Source organism: Chionomys nivalis, chromosome 3, assembly GCF_950005125.1.
Source record: "Chionomys nivalis chromosome 3, mChiNiv1.1, whole genome shotgun sequence".
NCBI lineage: Eukaryota > Metazoa > Chordata > Mammalia > Rodentia > Cricetidae > Chionomys > Chionomys nivalis.
In genome coordinates, this window is record NC_080088.1 from 47,607,549 (window position 1) to 47,616,194 (window position 8,646).

Below are 8,646 nucleotides of genomic sequence, written 5' to 3' on the forward strand. Positions count from 1 at the left end.
TCTTTGGGTTTACCTTCTTAATTAACTTCTCTAGGATCATGAATTATAGGCTCAATGTCCTTTATTTATGGCTAGAAACCAATTATGAGTGAGTACATCCCATATTCCTCTTTTTGGGTCTGGCTTACCTCACTCAGGACAGTGTTTTCTATTTCCGTCTATTTGCATGCAAAATTCAAATTGAAGAAGACACCAGAAAATGAAAAGATCTCCCATGCTCTTGGATAAGTAGGATCAACATACTAAAAATGGCAATCTTACCAAAAGCAATCTACAGATTCAATGCAATGCCCATCAAAATCCCAGCAAAATTCTTCACAGATCTCAAAAGAAGAATCCTCAATTTCATATGGAAAAGCAAGCAAGCAAACAAACAAAAACTGGATAGCTGCCGGGCGCTGGTGGCACACGCCTTTAATCCTAGCACTCGGGAGGCAGAGACAGGCAGATCTCTGGGAGCTCGAGGCCAGCCTGGTCTACAACAGCTAGTTCCGGGACAGGCACCAAAGCTACAGAGAAACCCTGTCTTGAAAGAAAAAAAAAACTGGATAGCCAAAACAATCCTGTACAATAAAGGAACTTCTGGATGTATCACAATCCCTGACTTCAAACTATACTACAGAGCTACAGTACTGAAAACAGCCTGGCATTGACATAAAAACAGGCAGGTGGACAAATGGAGCCAAATGGAAGACCCAGAAATCAAGCCACACACCTACGAACACCTAATTTTTGACAAAGAAGCCAAAAATATCAAATGAAAAAAGAAAGCATCTTCAACAAATGGTGCTGGTATAACTGGATGTTAACATGTAGAAGAACAAAAAGAGATTCATATCTATCACCATGCACAAAACTCTAGTCCAAATGGATCAAAGACCTCAACATAAAGCTAACCACACTGAGCCTCATAGAAGAGAAAGTGGAAGTAAACTTGAATGCACTGGCACAAGAGACTACTTCCTAAATATAACCCCAGCAGCACAGACACTGAGATAAACAATTAATAAATGGGACCTCCTGAAACTGAGAAGCTTCTGTAAAGCAAAGGACATGGCCAACAAGACAAACCAGCAGCCTACAGAATGGGAAAAGATCTTCATCAACCCAAATCAGACAAAGGGCTGATCTCCAAAATATACAAAGAACTCAAGAAATTGCCATCAAAAGAACAAATAATCTAATAAAAAATGGGGTAAAGACCTAAACAGAGAACTCTCAACAGAGGAATCTGAAATGGCTGAAACATATCTAAGGAATGCTCAACATCCTTAGCCATCAGAGAAATGCAAATCAAAACAACTCTGAGATTCCATTTTACACCTGTAAAAATGGCCAAGATCAAAAACACTGATGACAACTTATGCTGGAGAGGTTGTAGGGTAAAGGGTACACTCCTTCATTGCTTGTGGGCGTGCAAACTGGTACAGCCTGTTTGGATATCAGTATGGTGATTTCTCAGAAAATTAGGAAATAACCTACCTCAAGACTCAGCAATATTACTTTTGGGTATATACCCAAAGATGCTCAATTTTGCCACAAGGACATATACTCAACTATGTTCATAGCAGCATTGGTTTTCATAGCCAGAACCTGGAAACAACCTAAATGCCCCTTGACTGAAGAATGGATAAGGAAAATAAGGTACATTTACACAATGGAGTACTACCCAGCAGAAAAAAATAATGACATCTTGCAATTTGTGTGCAAATGGGTGGGTCTCGAAAACATCATATTGAGTGAAGTAAGCCAGGCACAGAAAGACAAATATCATATGTACTCACTCATTAGTGACTTTTAGACAAAAAGCAAAGAAAAACCAGCCTACAATTCACCATCCCAGAGAACCTAGACAACAATAAGACCCTAAGAAAGACATACATGTATCTAGACTACATGGGATGTAGAAGAAGACAAGATCTCCTGTGTAAATTGAGAGCATGGAGACCAGGGGGGAGGATTGAAGGAGAGGGTAGAGGAAGGGAGAGGAGTGGAGAAAAATATATAGCTCAATAAAAACAACAAAAAAGATAGTTTCTCCTATTTTGGATACATGTTATTTGTGTTTCTTTTTTTCTTTATTTTCTATTTTCTCTTCATGACTAGATACTTGCAAAATTATTTTTATGCTTTAAATTCTGAATTTCAAGCAACAATCTTTCCAACTACATGCCTGTCTTGACCCTTCTCTCTTTCTGGAATCTTTAGGAGAAGCATTTCTACTTGAGTGTTGTTCATCTTGGCGATCACTTCCATTTCCATTACCTTTTGGTCAAATTTAGTCTGTTCCTTGTCCTTTTTTTGAGTTATGAATAAATATGTTTATATTTAAAATTTGTCAGTTTGGCAATCTACAGTAGCCTGTGTATTTAAAAGTTACCATTTTTGAATAGTTTTAGTAGACACCTTGTTTAATTTTTTTACTATCTTATTTAGTTTAGAATATGTGATTTTTTTATCCTTCTATGTCTGGATTTTTCACTAATATAGTTTCTTCTATCATTTTTGCTGCAAATGACAGTATTTCATTCTTCTTAATTTCTGCAAGCATATATCATAATTATTTCTTTAAGAATTTTTTTAATTGTTTTGCATGTGCCTGTATGTATATGCACACATACATAGAAGTAGGAAAATAACCTAAGGAAGTTGGTTCTTCTTTCACTTGTGGGTGCTGGGGATCAACCTCAGGTCACTAGCCTTGGCAGTCAGCACCTTTACCACCGAGTCATCCCACTGACTTGTTATATATATTCTTTATCCATTTAGCTGCTCATGGACACCAAGGCTGCTTCCATGTTTTGTCTATTGTGGAAAGTTTCATAATAAACATGGGTATGTAGTTATTGGCTTTGGCTGCTGTTATTTCCTGTGTGTATAGTACCAGGAACTGGACAGTTGGATCATATCTACCTCTAGGTTTTAAGGAACCTCTATTTGGTTTTCTCAGTGTCTCCATAAACTTACATCCTCCACAGTGTACCGGGTTTCTGCACTTATAAATTTTTATTTTGTTTTGTTTCTTGATAAAAACAATCATAACTGGAATGTGATGGAATCTCATTGTAATTTTACCTTACTTTTCCCTGGTAGTTAATGATATTAAGAAAGTTTTCGTATACTTTTGGTAAATGTATATTCAGATAACTTCCCTATTTTAGTTGACTGTTCTGTTATTCATTTTTAAAGTTTTCTGTATGTTTTGAATGCTAACTCTTTGTCACATGCATAGCTGACAAACATTTCCCCCTGTCTGGCACCTTGTCTTTGCACTGTGCTGTTTTCTTTGCTATGCAGAAGCCTTTTAATTTGATGTAGCCTCATTTCTGGGTTTTTACTTCTGTTTCTTGTACTTTTGGAATCTTGTCCAGAAAATTACTGGCTGTGCCAATGTCTTAAATGGTTTTGCTACATTTTCTTTTGTGTTTTCATAACTTCAGGCCTTTGAGTTGCTTATTATAGCAGGTGAGAGATACAGGCCAGATTTCAGCCCTTTGTATGTGGGTATCTAGTTATGCAACTTTTCTTAAAGAGATTGTCCTTTCTTCATCGTGTATTTTTTGCATTTGGGTAAGAAAACTTATCATTGAATTATCTTATTTATGAGTACTCTATTTGTCCCACTGACACATGTGTATTTTTTATGTTTTGGTTACTATGGTGCTGAGGTATGTATATTGTAGTATTCTGATGCCTTCTGGTTGGTTCCTTTTCCTTAAGACTACCATGGGTGTCCAGGTTATTATATGGTTTTGTTTTATGAGGAAAAGTATTTTTTCTTCCATATGAATTTCAGTTTGTTTTTTGACTAAAAAATATCACTGGTAGTTCAATATGGATCACACTGAATCTATAGGTTTCTTTGGGTGATACAGGTATTAACCAATATTAATTCTTCAAACTTGTGAAAATGGAAGTCATTGATACTTATTTGTATCTTTGTCAATTTCATTCTCATACTTTATAATTTCTGTTGTAGCAGGTTTTTACTTCCTAACTTAGTTCCTAGGTATTTTATATTTGCTTTTTCATGACCATTGTCAATGGAGTACCTATCATAATTTTTCTGAGCAAATTTGTTATTGATATGCACACAATCTATTGGTTTTGTGTGTTGATTTTGTATTTTTTTTTTTTTGATTTTTCGAGACAGGATTTCTTCGTGGCTTTGGTTCCTGTCCTGGAACTAGCTCTTCTAGACCAGGCTGGCCTCGAACTCACAGAGATCCGCCTGGCTCTGCCTCCCAAGTGCTGGGATTAAAGGCGTATGCCACCACCGCCGGCAAAGATGACAATGCTCTCCCCGTCGGGGAATCGAACCCCGGTCTCCCGCGTGACAGGCGGGGATACTCACCACTATACTAATGAGGAAGAGACTGATTTTGTATTCTTTTACCTCACCAAATCCATGAGTCTTAGAGTCTCTGGTGGAAACTAGGTTTTCTTATGGGTAGAGTCATATCACCTGTATTTCATTCTTGTCCTGTTTATATGCGTTTTATCCTATTTCTTATCTAATTTCTGTGGCAGAAATCACCATTACTACAGTGAGAACAGGCACCATTAGCTTCATTTTGATGGTAGAGGAAGTGTTTTCAGTGTCTCCCTGTTTGGCAGTGTTGGTGTGCTCGGCAGTGTTGGTGTGAACGGCAGTGTTGGTGTGCACTGAGTTGTACGCAGCCTTTGCCACTACTCTTAATTTGTTCAAGGCTTTTTTTCATGAAGATGAGTTGAACTTGAATAGAAATTGAACTTTGTCAAATTAGTTTTTGAAAATGTTGAGATAATCATATCATTTTAATTATCCATTTTTCATGTGCATTTCTTTTTCTTGATTTGCATTAATTAAGCCATTGTAGCATCTCTTAAGGGAGACCAACATGATTATGGCACATAATAATAAACATGTACTTGTGAGTGTGTGGTAGGAGGCTGCTAGTGTGCTCCTGTCTGCCCTCCACTTGTTCGTTTTCCAGGTGCCCAGACTCCAGAAATAACCACACAAAAACTGTATTAATTAAATTACCATTGACCAGTTGCTTAAGCATTTTGCTAGCTAGCTCTTAAATCTAGAATTAACCCATCTCTATTATTTTATATTATACTATGAGGCTTGTGGCCTACCGGCAAGGTTTCAACTCCATGTCTTCTCTCTGACTCTGCCTCCTTTCTTCCAGCATTTAGTTTAGTTCCTCCCTCCCTCCCCCCCAGTTCTACTCTACACTATCACAGGTCCAAAACAGCTTCTTTATTTTTTCTATTTATTTATTTATTTATTTATTTATTTATTTATTTATTTAAGATTTCTGCCTCCTCCCCGCCACCGCCTCCCATTTCCCTCCCCCATTCAAGTCCCCCTCCCTCATCAGACCTAAGAGTAATCCGGGTTCCCTGCCCTGTGGGAAGTCCAAGGACCACCCACCTCAATCCAGGTCTAGTAAGGTGAGCATCCAAACTGCCTAGGCTCCCACAGAGCCAGTACGTGCAGTAGGATCAAAACCCATTGCCATTGTCCTTGACTTCTCAGCAGTACTCATTGTCCACTATGTTCAGCGAATCCGGTTTTATCCCATGCTTTTTCAGACCCAGTCCAACTGGCCTTGGTGAGTTCCTGATAGAACATCCCCATTGTCTCAGTGTGTGGGTGCACCCCTCGCAGTCCTGAGTTTCTTGCTGGTGCTCTCTCTCCTTCTGCTCCTGATTTGGACCTTGAGATTTCAGTCCGGTAACAGCTTCTTTATTAACCAGTGGTATTGACAGCATACAGAGGGGAATCCCACATCATGTGTGTGTGATTCTAAGAGTTAAACTCAGGCAAGGGCTCTATAACAAAGCTATATTTGACATGCTGCTTAACTTGATCTGGTACCAATTTTTGAATATAATATAGATTGCATTGTCAAGATTTTTTAAAATTGGAAATAAAGTTATAAATAAATATTATAAAAAAGTTATAAATAAAGTATTTTACACAATACATTCTGATCGTGGTTTCCCTTTCTCATATCCTTCCAGATCCTTCCCACCTTTCCAGCTCCATACATTCTTTCTCTCTCTTAAGAAAACAAATGACAGACAAGAGCCAGCGGTGGTGGCACACGTCTTTAATCCCAGCACTCGGGAGGCAGAGGCAGGTGGATCTCTGGGAGTTTGAGGCCAGCCTGGTCTACAAGAGCTAGTTTCGGGACAGGCACCAAAGCTACAGAGAAACCCTGTCTCGAAAACAAACAAACAAACAAACAAACAAAAGACAGACAAGAATAAAAGAAAACAAACAGACAAACAAAAAGAATCAAAGAGCACAAGAAATGCATATACACAGATATACAGACATGTACACACACACAGACCACCCTCCCAAAACCCGTAACAACACAGAATTAGAAACAATAATATATAAGCAAAGACCAGTAAAGTTAAAACAAGTGCCCAAACAAAGCAATATGAGAAAAAGTATTTCCAAAAATACCTTTTTGTTTGTGTTGTGTCAACTATCTAGTACTGGAAACGGTGCCTGCCCTCAAGTGTGGTTTGTATACACAGTGAGACTCCCTTGGAGAACTAATTCTTTCTTTCTAATTGGTTGGTAATTGGAGATAACTTCTTGGCTGGGAACAAGAGCTCGTGTCTACTTCCCCATCTCAGTGCTGGAACTCTGTTTGGTTAGGGTCTTTGCAGGCCTTATGCATACTGCCACAGTCTCTGTGAGTTCGCATATGGGTCAGTCCTGTTGTGTCTGGAACACAACACTGTTCCTTCTTATGATTTATCCGCTCCAGTTCTTGCAATCTTTCTGCCTCTTCTTCCGCATACTTCACAGGGCCACGTCAGGGAATATGAAGACATATCATTCAGGACTGAACATCCCAAGGTCTTTCATGCTGCTCATTGTTCAGTTGTGGATCTTTCTCTGGAACAGTTTCCATCTACTGCAGGAGAAAGCTCCTCTTTAAGAACAGAGTGAGACCCTGCTTTATGGGTGTAGCAGAATGTTGTTAGGAGTTGTTTATTGCTATATTCCTTTAGCAGAACAATAATATTAGGTTTTCATGACCTATCTAGTCTCAGGTTCTTGGCCATCCATGCAGTGTTAGGGAAGGGTTCCATCTCATGGAGGGAACCTCAAATCTAATCAGGCATTGGTTGGTTACTCACACATTTTTGCCACTGTTGCACCAGTATATAAAGCAGAGAGGTCACTTTGTAGATTTCTGCATTGGCAGCTGGGTTGGTGTTTCCCTTTTTCCTTTGGCAACGTACAGAGTAACTTCCAGGACAATGAACACTAATCAGTAGGGGTTTAGAGTCTACATAAGTACCAGTTTGACTTCTCTGTTTGCAATGAGTTATATAGGTGTCATCTTCATGAATAAGGCCTTACTATGACTTTGTGGAGAAAAACCAATATTCTTGGAAAAAGCTTGACTTGTTTGTGAGTTTTCTATAGGTTTCCTTTAGTAAACAACTCAATTAGATGTAACCATATCTGGCACTGGAAGTTTCACTTGGTAGAGAGATGTCTAGCTGGGGACTTTGTCTTCCCCATTATTTGGCGACTCTACTTAAAATTTTTTATGTATGTATATATTTAAATAAGCTTCTACTCTAATAGGTTTACATATGACCCCTCAAATGGCCCGTAGTGTTATTTGTACCTCCCTGCCTTCCCTCTCTTACCCATTCCTTTTCCCCCATCTGTTTAATCTTCCCATTACATACAGTCGCTCCAATTTCCTTATCTCTAACTATCTATTCTATTTCCTATTTTCTGGAAGATCTTCCCCTGCCACCTAGTTTATTATTCTATATCTAACCCATAAGTAGTATGCCTGTTAAAGTCTCAAGAGCTAACATCCACATACAAGCAAATACATACCATATTTGTTCTTGTGTTTTAGAGAAGAGGGTCTGAACTACCCCCCTTAGGGTATCTTTTTCCCCCTAGCCTCATCCATTTACTTGAAAACTTCATGGTTTCACTTTTAACAGATGAATACTATTGCATTGTGTAAATGTACTGCATTGTCTGGCCCATTCATCTGTTGGTGTACATCTAGACTGTTTCCATTTCTGGCTATTATGAATAGAGCAGTGATGAACACAGTGGAGGAACTGGGTCTGTAGTAGAGGGTAGAGGCTTTTGGATACATGACCAAGAGTGGAACAGCTAGATCTTGATGTGGATTTATTTCCAGCTTCCTAAGGAACTACTACACTAATTTCCACAGTCCTGTCAGCAATGGATGAGTGTTCACCTTACTCTACATCTTTGACAACATGAGTTGTCATTTTTTTATTGACTTTGACCATTCTGAAAGGTGTAAGATGAAGTAGTTTTGATTTGCATTTTCCTGATGTGGGATTTCCCTCTGTATGCTGTGATTACCACTAATAAATAAAGAACTGCTTTGAGCCTATAGCAGAGCAGGTTGGAGCAGAGCAGAGCTAGGTGGGAGGACTGGACTGAATGCTGGGAGAAAGAAGGGTGGAGTCAGGAGAAGCCATGTAGTCCTGCTAGAGCCAGACAGAAATTTAGCTGGTAAGCTACAACCAAGTGGTGATACACAGATTAGTAGAAATGGGTTAAATTAATATGTAATAGTTAGCCAATAAGAAGCTAGAGCTAATGGGCCAAGCAGTGATTTA

At 38.8% G+C, this 8,646-nt stretch overlaps 1 non-coding gene across 1 annotated transcript; it reads right to left on the reverse strand.

Moving 5' to 3' along the window:
* Nucleotides 1-4,299: 4,299 nt before the first annotated feature.
* Nucleotides 4,300-4,371, reverse strand: Trnad-guc (transfer RNA aspartic acid (anticodon GUC)). Its single transcript has one exon. It is a non-coding gene; the product is annotated as a tRNA-Asp (tRNA).
* Nucleotides 4,372-8,646: the final 4,275 nt, after the last annotated feature.